The sequence below is a fragment of the Humulus lupulus genome, chromosome 5, assembly GCF_963169125.1.
Source record: "Humulus lupulus chromosome 5, drHumLupu1.1, whole genome shotgun sequence".
NCBI lineage: Eukaryota > Viridiplantae > Streptophyta > Magnoliopsida > Rosales > Cannabaceae > Humulus > Humulus lupulus.
Genome location: NC_084797.1, coordinates 168696055 through 168713420, shown reverse-complemented (window position 1 = coordinate 168713420; position 17366 = coordinate 168696055).

Here is a 17366-nt window from a genome sequence, read left to right as displayed (position 1 = left end):
CTTGGTTCATCCCATCTTCTCTACTTTCCTCTAATTTTTCTATCTATTTCTTTTATTTATTCCACTTCGATATTGGAATTAGGGTTTTTAATATTTATTTAAAATTACAGTTTCACTCAGTGGCGGAAAGAAGTATATTAAGGGGTGCCAAAGTAAAGCTTTAACATTAATTATATAACATCATAGCATATGTAAAAAGATAATCATATAAATATATTAAACAAAAGTGATGCATGGTCTAAAATTGTAACTTGCGTTCTTTTAAAGAAACAAAATCATCAAGAATTGAATCTAAATCAAAATGCATAGTATTTCTCTTTCAATATAGACAACTAAATTATTTGCTAGAAAATCATCTTGAATCTTATTGCGGAGTCTTGTTTTAATAATCTTCATAGCTGAAAATGCTGCTTCACCGATTGCTGTAGATACTAGAAGAGTCAAAATGAGACGAATCACTCTATCAATAAGAGAATATATCTTTGACTTCTTTGTCTCTACTAATCTTCGACATAAATTGGCAATGGATGAAAAATTCTGAAACTTAGGATTAGTAAGCACATCAACTTCAAATGCTTCAATTGAAACCTTAAATTAATTTTTTCATTCTCAGAAAAATCGAGAGGATAACACTCTTCTTGCAAGACAACAAATATCATCAATATTAAAGGATCTATAACCATCCTTGGGATCCAAAGCTGAGCTAAGTATTAAAAGTTTGTTCTCTCCTTCACCAAACCTACTATCAAGCTCTTGCATTTGAAAGTCAATAGTAGCATTAAATATATCAAAATCATAGTGATGCTCAGTAATGTAATCTTGTTGATGACGCCCACGACCTTGGACATAACGAGATCTCAACTCTAGAATGTCAATATCAAATTTTTTGGAGAAAAACATTTTCAAGAAAATTTTCCCAACTTTTATTTCTCAACTCTTGGATGAGGCTTTTGTAGTAGAAACCATATTCATGGCATTCAATATGTCTTGAGATTTTTGCTGCAAAACTTGACAAAGAATATCAGTAATAACCATGATTTCCTTCATTAAATGCAGAATAAATATAAATTGAAATGACGTAATCATTTTATAAGCAGCATTTGCATCCCCACGTTGAGAATAAGTGGATCCTTCCCTTATTATGCTTTCAAGCACCGAGCAAGTGGCTCCAAACATTCATAATAGACTACAAATAGAATAAAAATGAGTGCCCCAACGAGAATCACCAGCTCGTTTGATAGTGCCAATTTGATTAGCTCCTTTTCCACTTTCAAGTTCATCAATAGCTATCATATGTGCAATTTCTGTTGCTTGGGCAGCTTGTAGTTCATCATGACGTTTACATTAAGCACCCACCACATTGATAACAAAATTCATATTTGAGAAAAATTCATGAACATGAACTACCTCTCTAGATGCAGCAACTAATGTTAACTGTAACTGGTGCGCAAAACAATGAACATAGTATGCATATGGACAATATTTAAGGAATAATGCCTGCAACCATTTTCATTCACCATGCATATTACTAGCACCATCATATCCTTGCCCACGCATATTTTGAATATCAAGACAGTGATGAGAAAGAGCTCTAGATATTTCTCTCTTTAGAGTCAATGCTGATGTGTCTTTAACGTGTACTAGATCAAAAACCGTTCTTGTATAAAACCTTCATCATCAAAAAATCTCAAGATTATAGCCATTTGCTCCCTCATAGGCTCATCTCGTGCCTCATCAACAATAATGCAAATTTTAGAATTTCCAATGTCTTCTCGAATTTTATTTCGCACTTTTTTTAAACGAATTTCTAAAATTTCTTTCTGAATTTTGGGTGAAGTATACTTTGAAGATTTAGGAGCATTTTCTAAAATAACTTTTCCAACATTATCATTATATGAAGCCAATATTTTAAGCATCTCAAGAAAGTTACCTCGATTTTTTGACTCAGGAGTTTCGTCATGACCTCTAAAGGCACATCCTTGAAATGCAAGTCATCGAACAACATCAATAGATTTTTTAACTATGAGTCGATTCTTGAGACGTTGCTCAAAGCTTTGTGAATTCATTACTTTATCAATATGCTGTGATTGTTTCAATAAATCTTCACAAGATTCCACATCATTATTATGATAGGAGCAAGGATCCTCCCCAACATGATTTAAAAAGGCACAATGTTGTCCATCATTAATCTTCTTCCAACTTTTAAACCTTGTGACAGTAAATACATCCCATCGGGAACGTCTAGAAGTTTTCACTGTAAAAAGATAACAAGGTAAACAATAAGCAGCATCTTTTGATGGGGAATACTCTAGCCAAGATGCAAACTTTACAAACCAAGAAGACTGAAATCAACGAGGATGTTTTTCAGAACGAGATTTTGGATAATTTGAGAGACATATTTGATATGGACTGTAATAACTAATGTTATTATTTTTTTTATAAGCTCATTAAATATGATCTTATGTTAGATTTTGTTATGACTTTGTGGAATAAAGATTGTTTTGAGTTTAAATTATTTTAAGTTATTATTTTATGACTTAGAAAAATTATAGCTTGGCTAATTATAGTTATTTTAGCATATGATTAAATTGGTGTATAGTTTTATTAATTATTAAATGCACATGTTATTTGATGTATTAAGAAGTGGAACATGTGGCATTAAATTAAGTCCAAGTATTATAATTAAAATGAAAACCACAATAGCTTAGTATGAGATTTGGCTCATAAATAGGAATAATTTGACTCTTTTTAAATTTTAAAGATAGACAAGATTAGAACGATTTGAATTAAGTGACTATGTGTCAAGAAGAGTTAGATAAATTGGTATTTAAAATATTTAATTTAAGTAGTCAAATAACTAAGTAGAGATAGTAGTGTGATGATTGAACTAAGAATCAAATAAATCAATGAAGTTTTCGTAACTTAAGGGTACTGTAATTTCAGACCTAGTTTTAACCAAGTTATATTATGATTTTGGAAAAATATTATTTCTATAAAGTTATAGATAATTGAATTAGCTTTTCAACGGTATAAAAATATCATAAATCGACCGCATAAAACTTCAGTCACATTAATTTTATTACAGGAGGGTTCAAAGTTATGAGATATAGGATAGTAGTTTGGACTTTGACTAAAGTTTGAACCAAATTGGACTATGTGGCATACTTGGAGATGATGTATCAACAAGAAGAGAGTAAGACTAGGCTGGCCAAAACCATATAGTGGAGGGAAGGTTTAATTTTTAAAATTTAAGTTGAATAGTGTGGAGAAAATCAAGGAAGGGAGTTGGGGTTTGAAGCCTATAAATAGAAACTTACCCTTCACCATTTTTCTCACACTAAAAAGCTCTCAAAAACCTCTCATAATTTCAAAATCCATAGTCCCAAAAGCTCTCTCTATTTTTTCCATAAAAACTCTACATAGCCATAGCCATAGCCGAAACACTAGTCCTTATAGTGTTGAGGATCTTTTTCTTCTATTTTCTTTATTTTTCCTTAAACACTATTGCCTTTCCAAATCCTACTGTAGCCGAAATATTGAATCCCATCAAGCTAATATATAGCCAAAATCTAACCAAGTATCTAAACTCTTGGTTTTGTTGTTGGAGATAGACATTAGAGAGAAGACTCGGGATTTCATCATTTTAGTTCTAGGTTGAAGGTATGACTTTATGAGGTTTAGAAAATTCTTGAAAGTATAGTTTTATTATAAGGCTCTAATATAAATATCTTATGTTGTATTTAAGGTTGATTGGACATTTTCTATAGCAAGCAATCTCTTCTCTTTCTTTTTCTCTCCACACTCAAGGTAAGGAAAATAAGTTAGATTTTATGTGTTATGTGTTTGTTTGTATGTTTTTTTTATGTCTTTTAGTCGCTTGGGAAATATGGTTGCTTAGATAGCAAATCCCGAGATTTTTTATCATTATCGTAGACTATAGTTGTGTCTAAACCTACCTCTAAAATAGTCGATAAGAGGACTATAGTGGTTTCTATCACATACTACGGTAATGAGTTAATTACCATTAATATTGTAGTCTATTTTTATGCTTTATGTTTTAGTAATTTTTCCTTACTGGGCATTAGGCTCATTCATTTTTATTTAGATTGTGCAGGTAAATGTACATGGAAGACAGAACGGGTCTGAGGTAGTTTTGGCTTGTGTATTGGGCGAGGAACTTAAGGAATGAACCAATGGGATCGATCGAGGATGACATTGATATTTTGAGTCTTTTAATTATGTCTTTATGATTTCCGCATTTAGTACTTGAATATTGAAATAAATGTTTTGTTTTCTTTATGATTTTATGTATAAACAATGGGATCCCATATTTTTGGATTTTCTATGTATTAGTAAATAAAGTTCTATTATTTTATGTATATATCCAAAAATAGTAGTTATATCTTAGTAGTTTTAAAGGTCTGGGGTCTCTAAGTTAGTCTGGTCGTTACAGTTGGTACCAGAGCCACGATCCATATGCATAAAGTTCTCCTTGATACACATGCAAAAGCTCCGGATCTAACTGCCAATGTAAGTGTTTATGTTATGAATATTATGCTTATGTTGAAACTAATGTTTTAGTTAATATGTTTTCAGTCAAAATGAATGGAGCCATGACTTATCAGGATGTCCAAGCCATTAAGGCATTGAAAAGGATTAGAGGGCCAAAGAATACAATAGGTATGCTAGAATGAATCCCTCAGAGATTGGTCATATTATATAAGGAGATAGCTCACCTTCAAAACACTAGGCAAATTATGATGAGAGTCATGGTCAATATGTCCTAGTAATTAGGCTTTTTGGAGATATGCCTTTTGTAGTTTCAAATTTGAAAGAATTATGAGAAGCTCTAGATAATGAGGATCATCTACCGGTAGCCATTGAATATTATTTTCTCATACTTAGGTTTACCTATAGGTTTGAGATTCAAATCACCATGCACAAAATAATAATATCCTAATAAATAATCCCCGTAGTAGATTTCGAGGCTTATGATATTGATGATTATGAGGAAATAAGTGATGATATTCTAGATGAAGGGTCAGATGTAGAAGATCATGATTCTTAGAAATTTTACCCTAGTTATTATTAGTATTGTTTCTTTATTTATTTTGAATTATTAATGTAATAAGTGGAAAAAAAATTTGATCAAGAAGAAAATGAACTTCATTGAACAAAACAACCAATACAACTGAATGGGCAATTCACCCACAAACAATCCAACCTATACTGTACAAACAAATAAAGGAACCAACAATTCACCCAAACTAATTACATTGAAGTTTTCCTATAAAATTTTGTTCCTGTAGAGATAACTTCCTATTTTTAACAATGAAAAATTTGTACTGCACTATATTCATGATATCCCTTGCAATACAATCAGCTGTCAAAGTAAACCCATCAAAAATACACATGTTTCGGTTCCTCCAAATGTAGTATATAACAGCAGCCAAAATCATATTGGTAATAGAGGAGATGATTCTAGGTCTACTACTAGCAATCCAAACTGTCCAGCCAGTAAACTCACCAAGCCAGGCACTAAACCCCATCCAAGAAAAGATTAAATCAATTATCTTCTTAGAAAGACAGCACTCAAAGAAAAGATGAGTGTGACTCTCATTATGAGCACCACAAACTGGACATAACAGACAATCAATATTAATATTAAACCTGAGCATGTTATCTCTTGTGAGAAGTTGAGAGTTAACCACTTGCCAAAGTAAGAAACGATGCTTAGGGATAGAAAGTTTACACCAAACTACTTGATGATATCCCACTGGCTGTTGTCTTAAGGAACTGTTATAGAGCTTAGAAGCCTTAAACATCCCCATTATACCAGCAGCAGTCACCTCAGCTAAGCTAAATTTTCCCCTCATATGACACAGCTTCCTCCAATACCGTCTCCAATCTGGCTTCAATTTGTAGTTCCAGAAATTAGAGCCTTTCAAGTAAATTGAGTTAACCCATTTGACCCAAAGTAAATCATGCTTCTCAGAAATGGCCCAAATGTATTTAGCTAAAATAGCTCAATTCCAACAAGAACCATCCCTGAACCCGAGACCACCATAAGCCTTAGGGAGGCACACCTTCTGCCAAGAAGCAATATGGATCTTGCTTCTGTTTTCAGTTATTCCCCAGAGGAACCCACGACATAGTTTTTCCACTTCCTTAACAACACTTTGAGGAAGCATAAAGATACTCATCCAGTAATTACGAAGCCCAAATAAAATTGAATGAATAAGTTGCATTCGGCTAGCAAAATATAGGTGCCTACTAGCCCAACAATGAAGTCGCAATCTGATCTTTTGTATAATAATGTCACAATCTTCATGTTTCCACTTAGTTGGCCGCATAGGAACCCTTAGATACTTAAGCGGAAATGTCCCTTTAGAAAGTTGAATCTCATGAGCTATAATCCTTCTATCTGCTCCATTAACTCCTCCAAAAAAGATGTGAGATTTACTAGCATTAACAGAAAGCCCTGTAGCAGCACTAAAATCCTCAAGAGCCTCTTTGAAAACTCTAACAGCAGAAAGAGTTCCCTTACAGAATAAAATCAAATCATCAGCAAAGCAAAGATTAAGAAGTTTAAGGCTTTTACACATGGGGTGAAATCTGAAAGTGGAATCATGAGCTGCTAGTTGAAGACTTCGAGTAAGATATTCCATGATTAGCATGAACAAAAGCGGAGACATAGGATCACCTTGATGTAGCCCGTTCTCGCCCTTGAAACTACCTTGAACCCTACCATTCATAAGTAAAGAGTAAGTTGTGTTTTTTAAGCAAGCGATAATCCATCCTATAAACTTCATAGGAAAGCAAAAAGCCTTTAAAAGATCTTCAAGAAACCGCCAATCAACAGTATCATAAGATTTTCTTAAGTCTATCTTAATAGCACATCTAGGCGAGGTAGAGGTCCTCCCATAATTCTTGATGAGATCTTGGAAAATCAAAATGTTATGAGCAATGGATCTACCCTGAATAAAAGCTCCTTGGTTCGGCTGAATGAGATCAGGAAGAACCAAGGCCATACGAGAACATAATAGTTTAGAGATGCACTTGTATAAGGTAGAACAACAAGCTATAGGTCTGTAGTCTACAGCCCGAGAAGGATTAGCAACCTCAAGGACCAACGACAGTGTTGTATCATATAAGTGAAATAAGTGATGCGATCATACCAGCAATAATAAGTGAAAATTTTCCAAATGAATAAAGTTATTATTATTTTTGAATGGTATGTTTGGAATTTGAATTTTTTTTTAAATCATAATTAATTTAGAATAAATTCAATAAATAATGGCTAAGTTCGGTGAGGGTGGATACAAATCAATTGACCATTCTATATTGAGAGTTTAGGGGGCTATAGTATTGGGAATGATTTTACTGATCTCAGCCCTCCCTCAATATGGTTAACTTTGGAACAGCAACAAGTTTCGAGCCTAAGAATTAAGTCATATAGGGTGGTTAGAAACAGACTTAGAAAATAATATATATGGCCTAATAGTCTAAGTATAGAAACACCCCGTAATTTATAAAGATGACTTACATAATTTTTCATAAGAAATCATAACTGATAAGTCCGAGTTATGTTTGCTTAGACTAAGTTTTTGCCTTAGAAACTATTAGGGTAAGTTCTAACATGTTTCTCGACTGTTAGAACTTTGCTGAAGATATCGCTTCAAAGGTCTGCACACACTAACGGCAATGCCCCCAGCACCGCCAACGAGACATACGAGGCCCCTCCAGTCCGAAGAAGGGGAAGACCTGTTGCCACTGCCGCTACTAATAGAAACAGACCACTTCCGATTGACAACAATGCTGAAGTTATCCAGCTATGACAACAAGTAGAAGAACTTCTACAGCAGCAATGACAACCTCAATTGCATCCTCAACCACAGCCTCAGCTAGCGACTCAAGAAGCCCAGCCAAAGCAGAATGAAGGATATCCAAATGGCAGCTATCCGAATGGAGAATATTCGAACGGGGGATGGCCGATGGAAAATTATGCACCCAATCCAGCTCAGTACATGGAGCCAGTCTACGAGCGTTTCCAAAACCAGCACGCTCTAAATTTTGAAGGGACAACCGACCCCTTTGAGGCTGAGGAATGGCTTAGAAATGTAGATTTGATTCTGACACGCATGAACCTCGGCAACACGGATTGCATATCTTGCGTTTCTTTTCTACTGAAAAAGAAATCCAAAATATGGTGGGATCTAGTGCAGCAGTCTCACGATACCACCACCATGATTTGGGCCAGGCATGTAAGCTGTTTTGCAAGAAATACTATAACTCGACACTAATCGCTACAAGGGTGGAGGAATTTGTTAGCCTGAAATAGGGTTATTTGTCTGTAGTCGAGTACACTCGACAGTTTTATTGGCTATCAAAGTTCACACCAAAGTTGGTCCTGAAAGACTACTTGCAGGTAACCAAGTTTTCCAGAGGACTCAGACCAAAGATCGAATTACGGGTCAAGCTTGCAAACCCGAAAACCACTTCTTACGCCGATGTCCTAGAAATGGGTATAGAGGTGGAAAGACTCCATGAAAATGTTACCAAGGAGGAGGCGAGCAAGTCAAAACCTAAGCAGCAAAATCAAACTCGGAATGGTCGAAACCACAACAAACAACATAACAATAATGGAAAGAAAAAGAGGTATCCTGATAATAAGCAGATCGACGCTGACAAAAGAGCATGAACCAACAACGGTAATAACAAGCCGGGTTATATGGAATACCCTCAATGCTCCAAGTGCCAGAAAAGACATACTGGGGAGTGTTGTACAAACACCAAGGGTTGCTACAAGTGTGGCCAGGAAGGTCATCGGAAAAGAGAATGTGTGCAGCTCAAAGCAGAAGAGTAGAAAGATAACAAGATGCTTCCAGCCAGAGTCTTCGCTTTGACCTAGGGAGAAGCTGAAACCAGTAACAAGGTGGTCACAAGTCAGCTTCCTATCCTCGATAATTTATGTTTAGTATTGTTTTATTCGGGAGCAACACACTCGTATATCTCGTTAGGAATGATAGAAAAACTAGACAAACCTTGTGAAAGATTTAGAAATAGGTTTGTTACAGAATTGCCTTTGGGCGAAGTCGTTCTACCATCATGAATAGTACAAGGAGTACCGATCAAATTCAAGGGCAAGAAGCTAGAAGGAGACCTGATAGAGCTAGAGATCAAGGATTTTGACGTAATACTGGGCATGGATTGGCTAGCAAGACACAGCGCAACCATCGACTGTCTACGCAAGCAAGTGACGTTTGAAACCCCTGAGGGTCATAAACTGTGTTTTATGGGCAAGGTTTTAGGACACGGAAACCACTTATTTCATCTCTCAAGGCCCAGAGAATGATAGAGAAAGGATGTCGCACATTCTTAGCAAGCTTCACGGATGTTACACAGGAAACACCATTAAAAGTTGGAGACATTCGCATTATAAAAGAATTTCCAGAGATATTTCCTGATGACTTACCAAGGTTACCCCCTAATCGGGAAATTGACTTCACAATCGAACTAGTACCGGGAACTGAGTCTGTCTCAAAGGCACCATACCGGATGTCACCTACCGAACTCAAGGAGTTGAAAATGCAGTTTGTGATTGTTATAATCCCGTGATCCGTAGGGGGAAAGACCAAGTAAAAAGTTGTGCTATCCCGCATTGCATGGCGAAGGTCAAGAGTGATGATTCTAATATTGTGTAGGTATGGGACTACACAGTTGAAGAGGGCTTAAATGAATTGATGGGTACTACCTATGCCAACAAGATGCATCTTCTTTTCGGTAGCCCATCACTTGAGAACTCCAAAGTTAAGTGTGCTTGACTTGGAGTAGTCTCATGATAGGTGACCTCCTGGGAAGTTTTCCCAGGAAGCGTGTGAGTGAAGACAGAGCACGCTGGAAAGACTCATGTTGGTTTTCAAGGCCAGTCATCATTCCAAGAAGCAACCATAGTAACGTGGGGCATTACACAATTACAAGATCTCTTAGACTTGGGATTCATCAAACCAAGTCATTCGCCATGGGGGAAACCGGTTCTATTTGTGAAGAAGAAGGATGGAAGCATTTACCGTGAGTTGAACAAGGTGACAATTAAGAACAAGTACCCCTACCCCAGATCGATGACTTATTTGATCAACTTCGAGGAGCGACAGTATTTTCAAAAATCGATCTATGATTTAGTTATTACCAGCTCAAGGTAAAGGAAGAAGATATACCAAAGATGGCTTTTAGGACTCGATACGGACATTACGAGTTCCTAGTTATGTCTTTTGGTCTTACCGAAACTCCAGCCGCATTTATGGACTTAATGAACTGGGTCTTCAAGGATTACTTGGACAAATTCGGTGTGGTGTTCATTGAAGATATATTGGTGTACTCCAAGGACAAAGTCGAGCAGAGGGAACACTTAAGACTGACCATGTTGCGACTGAGAGAGCACCAAATTTATGCTAAGTTAAAGAAATGTGAATTTTGGTTGTCACAAGTGGCGTTCCTCAGCCACATAGTATCCAAGGACGGAGTCGCAGTAGACCCAACTAAGGTAGATGATGTGAAGGATTGGCCAAGACCTAAGAATGTGTCAGAGGTTAGAAGTTTTCTTGAACTGGCAGGCTATTACCAGAGGTTTATGGAAGGCTTTTCTAAGATAGCCACACCGCTTACCAACCTAACTCGAAAGCAGTGGAAGTTCAACTGGACGGATAAATTTCAGGAAAGTTTCCAATTGCTCAAAGAAAAATTGTGTTCAGCACCATTTCTTTGCATACCGACAAACAACGACAAGGGCACGATGACGCGCTATTACGCTTATGGTTGCAGTCAAAGAAGGCAAGACTATGGAGTTATCTATATCAGGACAGGGGTTCTTGAAATATAAAGGTCGGGTATGCGTACCGAATGACCATGGGATTAAGATGAAGATATTAGAAGAGGCACACACTACCCCATACTCAGTTCACCCGGGGTCTACCAAGATGACACACGACCTTAAGGAACTATATTGGTTCAAGCTAGGAATTAGTTGGAAACGTGTAGAACTAGTTATGAATTTTATAAGTTTAGCCTATTGTTTAGAAATATTAATTTTATCATAAGGTTTAGAAATAATCCATCCCATGTGCTCGATTACAAGGCTCTAAAGTTGAAGCAATATTTCAGTTATGAAGAATGACCAGTATGCGTTCTAGAACGGGGAACTAGGGAGTTAAGGTCCAAAAGTATCCCTATAGTTAAAATCTTGTGGAGCAATAGCACTAAAAGAGAAGCCACGTGGGAATTGGAAGAAGATATAAGGAAGCGGTATCCCGAGGTATTTGGTAAGTAAAATTTCAAGGACAAAATTTCTTTAAGGGGGGAAGATTGTAATAACCAAGGTTATTATTTTCTTATAAGCTCCTTAAATATGATCTTAGGTTAGATTTAGTTATGACTTGAGTTGTGGAATAAAGATTGCTTTAAGTTTAAATTATTTATGTTATCATTTTATGACTTAGAAATAATTATAGTTTGGGTAATTTTAATTATGTTAACATATGATTAAATTAGTATATAGTTTTGTTAAGTATTAAACGCACATGTTATTTGATGTATTAAGAAGTGAGCATGTGGCATTAAACTAAGTCCAAGTATTAGAATTAAAATGAAAACCAAACTAGCCTAGTCTTTGGTTTGGCTCAAAAATAGGAAGGATTTGACTATTTTTAAATTTTAAAGATAGGAAAGATTAGTTCTATTTGAATTAAGTGACTACGTGTCAAGAAGAGTTAGATAAATGGGGATTTTAAATATTTAATTTAAGTAGTCAAATAACTAAGTAGAGATAGTAGTGTGATGGTTGAACTAAGAGTAAGATAAGTAAATGAAGTTTTCGTAACTTTAGGGTGTTGTAACTTCGGACTTAGTTTTGACCCAGATATATTATGAATTTGGAAAAATATTATTTCTATAAAGTTGTAGATAATTGAATTAGATTTTCAACGGTATAAGAATATCCTAAATCGAATGCATAAAACTTCAATTACGTTAATTTTATTGCAGGAGGGTTCAGAGTTATGAGATATAGGATAGTAGTTTGGAATTTGACTAAAGTTTGAACCAAATTGAGACTATGTGGCCTACTTGGAGATGATGTAGAAACAAGAAGGGAGTAATACTAGGCTGAGCAAAGCCATATAGTGCAAGGATGGTTTGATTTTTATAATCTAAGTTGAATAAAGTGGAGAAAATCAAGGAAGGGAGTTGGGGTTCGAAGCCTATAAATAGAGACTTACCCTTCACCATTTTTCTCACACTCAAAAGCTCTCAAAAATCTCTCATAATTTAGAAATCAATAGTCCAAAAAACTCTCTCCATTTTTGCCATAGACACTCTACATAGTCATTGCTGAAACACTAGTCCTTATAGTGCTCATGATCTTTTTCTTCTATTTTCTTTATTTTGCCTTAAACACTATTGCATTTCTAAACCCTATTATATCAAGAAAATATATAGCCAAAATCTACCCAAGTATCCAAACTCTTGGTATTGTTATTGGAGATAGACATTAGAGAGAAGACTCGAGATTTCGTCATTTTAGTTCGAAATTGAAAGTATGACTTTATGAGGTTTAGAAAATTCTTGAAAGTATATTTTTATTATAAGGCTCTAATATAAATATCTTATGTTGTATTTAAGGTTGATTGGACGTTTTCTATAGCAAGCAATCTCTTCTCTTTATTTTTCTCTCCACACTCAAGGTAAGGAAAATAAGTTAGATTTTATGTGCTATGAGTTTGTTTGTATGTTTTTTTTATGTCTTTTAGTCGCTTGAGAAATATGGTTGCTTAGATAGCAAATCTTGAGATTTTTTATCATTAACATAGACTATTGTTGTGTCTAAACCTACCTCTAAAATAGTAGATAAGAGGGCTATAGCGGTTTCTATCACATACTACAGTAATGAGCTAATGACCATTAACATTGTAGTCCATTTTTATGTTTTATATTTTAGTAGTTTTTCCTTATTGGACATTAGGCTCATTTCTTTTTATTTAGATTGTGCAAGTAAATGAACATGGAAGGCGGGACGGATTATAGGTAGCTTTGGCTTGTGTATTGGATGAGAAACTTAAGAAATGAACCGATGGGATCGATCAAAGATGACGTTGATATTTTAAGTCATTTAATTAAGGAATGAACTGATGGGATCAATCAAGGATGACATTGATATTTTGAGTCATTTAATTAAGGAATGAACCTCGATCGATCAAGCATGACCCCTTCATGGACCTTAGTAGGTCCGCCACTGGTTTCACTTATCACATTCTTATGGGTTTATGTGTATGCTTATTCATATATAATCAATTTTGTTGTATGGATTCTTTGAATTATGTTGATAGAGTACTATTGTCCATTCTGGTAGTGAAATTTTGGGTCTGATTTGAAGAAATTAGAAGTTTATGAAATGATCCTTTATGGTTTTTCTAGGCTAGAAATTATTTAAACATTAAGAGTTTGTTGGCCCAACTTTCCAGCTAGAGGGGAAAGAGAAGGAAGAGGAGAGAGAAAAGAAAAAAAAATATATGTGTTTTAAATATTAAATTAAATTTATATTCATTGAGTTTTCAATATTTATTTTAAAATTATTTAAAATATTTTTTAATTATTAATTAGTTTACTTTAAAGATATTTTAGTCATATTAAAAATAATTGATCTTAATTAGACTCACAGTATTATTTTGTTTTATTTGCAAAATATAGGGTCACAATTGTCATTTAACCAAAGAGAGAATATGATTGGTAACTTATCCACAATACAAAGTCCAAAATAGTGTTTACCAAAGAAAAATTAATGAAATTTTTATATTTCTTAATTTATAATTCATAGTTTAATGATGATTTTTCTAGTTTATCTTTATTGAAATTAATACAATTTTTTTATGAAATGAAATGTTCTTTCAAATATAATATTCAAACAATATTAAAAAAAATACATATTTTTATTTATCCTCTTCTACCATCCAAACAAAATTATACTAAATAAACCTGCAGTACATAGGGAGTGTCCAAATTTATAAATATTGTCCAAACCAACTATTCAGCTTACAGCCTAAAATTGGAAATCTAATTTTTATTTGATTGGATCCAAAATTTTAAAATTCAAATTAGATTAGTCAATTTGCGTATAACATATGTTAAAATTCAATATAACCGACCGACCAAATTATATATTTATATATAATTAATATTAAGACTTACTGTCAAATAATATTTATGTTAGATTTTTGTAATTGATATTAGTTGATGATCTAATAATATTTATGTTAGATTTTTTTAATTGATCTTAGTTGATGATCTAATCAGTTAGTTAATTATGTTATCTAATTAATTTTGAACTTGTATAATTTAAGATTAATTAAGATGCATGATTATTTTGGTATTGTATAATTTTGAATTAATTAAAACTTTTACTTATATTATTTAAGATAGGTAAGATTTATTGAAGAAAAAAAATATGACATATCTTAAATAATATAAGTAAACATAATAAATTCCTAACTATGCGCATATGAAAATTGGTTCAATCATCTTAATAATTAATTTTTTATGAATTTTAAATTTTTTTCAAATTAATACCTAAACCCAATAGATAAAATTAATCCAATAAATAATTGAATTGGATTGTTTCAGTTCAAATATGATCATTTTATTAGATTGGTTGGTAAAATCTAACATCCAATTACTAATTAAATTGGATAAGATGGGTTATGACTAAAATTATTGACTTTTGACCGAACTAACACATGTGCATTGACAAGAATGGGACTAGAATATTTTATTATTTAATTTAATTTTATAATTTATCAATAATTTTTTACTATACACTTAAAAAAGTGAAATCCAAACAATGGATTATTTTTCAAGATAAAAAAGCTAAATCTTAACTTGGTAGAGGCAAAAGACACTATACATTTCAACTTGGCATCTTACGCTCTATTTATAATGGATGACACTATGAAAAATCATGACAAAATCTCCATTGATTTTGTTAGGGATTTATGAATTCTTAGAGACCAAAACTCAACATGTCTTGGTAAACAATACTTTTGCGTTCACTATACAAGTTCCTATCTTAATACCAAATATAAGTTAGTGTTTACGTGCAACCACATAGGAGAAGTGGAGACTCATTATTTTCAAAGTTGTGATACCAGCACAAGTACTCAAACACCACCTCACCCACAATGAAATGTTTCAGCTCATGGGAACAGTAGGAGAAATCCTCCCCCGTCTGTAAATACTTACGCCCCACGGACGTGTGCGGAGAATCCAGGTCCTCGATCTCAACTACGAGCCGTAAGTTTTGCAAATGGAAGTTACTAGATGAAGAGCTAGCGTGGAGGAAGGTCCGAGAGTGACCTGGGAAATCACTTGAGCTTAACACAAAGCCCTCGATATGATCCACAACCCGACCTGAGTGATCATTTGAACTCACAAAGAAGGTATCCAGCTCGGAATGAGGATGTTAGTTATACTCGGCATGATGGAAGTCTATCCATTGTACGCGACAATGGGAATGTCCCACCTAACCAAGCTCAAACTTGGAGGGACAACAACCCACCAAACGTGTATAATAAGATGGGAGTTGTTGAACAGCCCCTAGCTAACCTAGGGATCAAGGACCAAACCCTTGAGAGACTGGCTTTAATGGAAGAAAAAATGAAAATACTCTTATCTTGAAAGGGAAAGGACACTTGCGACTCAGATGAGGAGCTCGAACCTTTTGCTCCAAACATTTCAATGACTACATATCCTATTGGCTTTAGGATGCTAAACATGCCAACATTTGATGGAAACACAGATCCATCCGATCACCTCAAGATGTTCAACACAATGATGATGGCCCACAATGTCGAGCTCGATCTAAGATGTATCATGTTCCTTGCAACTCTGGTCGAACTTGCCAGACAGTGGCTTAAACAATACAAGAGGCATTCGAAAAGCTCGTGGATGAAATTTTCTTCCGAGTTTAAAAGAGCATTATGAGCTTCACAATCAGCTCATGTTGAAGTCGATTCATTGGCCAATGTAAAGCAGCAACCTGGTGAAACACTGAAAACATACCTGAGCAGATTCGCCAATGTTGTAGCGCAAACTAGGGACACTGATTATAGCTCTAAGCTCATGGCAATGAGAACAGGAATCTTGGTGGGAGGCAACCTATAGCAGGAACTCCAATGAAAAGGAGTTAAAAGCGTAGACAAATTTTTGGCCCTAGCTCAGGAGTGGATAAACCTGGAACAGGCGTGAGCTGCTGTCGTAGGAACCAGCCAGGCCCCTATCCAAGCCATTGGAGTGGTGATGGATGTTGCAGCGATGGCTCAACACGTTACCCAGAATAACAAAGCAAGAAATAACAAAAGGGAGGGAAATGGTGAGGGCGACTAGAACGGGACAAAGAAGAACAAGTCAGTGGAGAAATTTAAGCCCATTTATTCCACCTACATCGACCTAACAGACACCCGAGAGCATATCTTCCTGGCTAATTCTAATTGCCTCCTGTGGAAGAAACCAGAACCTTTAAGGCATCATAGGGTGAAGAGAGATCCTTCAAATTTCTATTTCCACAATGACATCGATCATAACACTGATGATTGCCGACAGTTGAAGGATGAAATTGTGACTCTCATTCGAGCTTGACCATTATCCCAGTACGCCCGAAATTGGGTAGTTCCCAATCAGCATGCCAGGCAGAATCCTCAGCCAGTTCTAGAAGCTCCGACATGTCAACCTGGAGCTTAGAAGAATCAGGTCGACCCTCCCTCGATAGTAGGAGGAGATATAACCACTATTGCCGGAGGACCTCATTTGGCGGGCATGAGCATTGGGGCCCAGAAAAGGTATATTGATGAGCTTAAAACTCATAATGGTGTGCAGTTTGTCCCGGAGCAGCGGTTATCAAAACAACAGTGGTTGGAAAAACAACCAAACATTTTCAAGGAAGAGGATCCTAGTCATGTTCAATTCCCATACAATGACCTACTGGTGGTAACTGTGCAGCTCGCTAACCGAAGGGTACAGAGAATACTAGTGGATAATGGAAGTTTCGTAAATTTACTTTTCAGGTCCACTCTAGAAAAGATGGGATTGTCCGTAACCGATTTGAAGGCGATCTCAATGACCCTGTACGGGTTTTCAGTTGAAGGAGCGACGACCATAAGGGCAATTGGACTTGTGGTGACATTGGGAGAAGAGTCACGAACTATCTCTAAAATACTCGAGTTCGTGGTAATCGATTGTCCGACCACATATAATGCGATTTTGGGCCGACCTGTACTGATGGCATTTGAAGCCATCACTTCGATCTGACACCTGAAAATGAAATT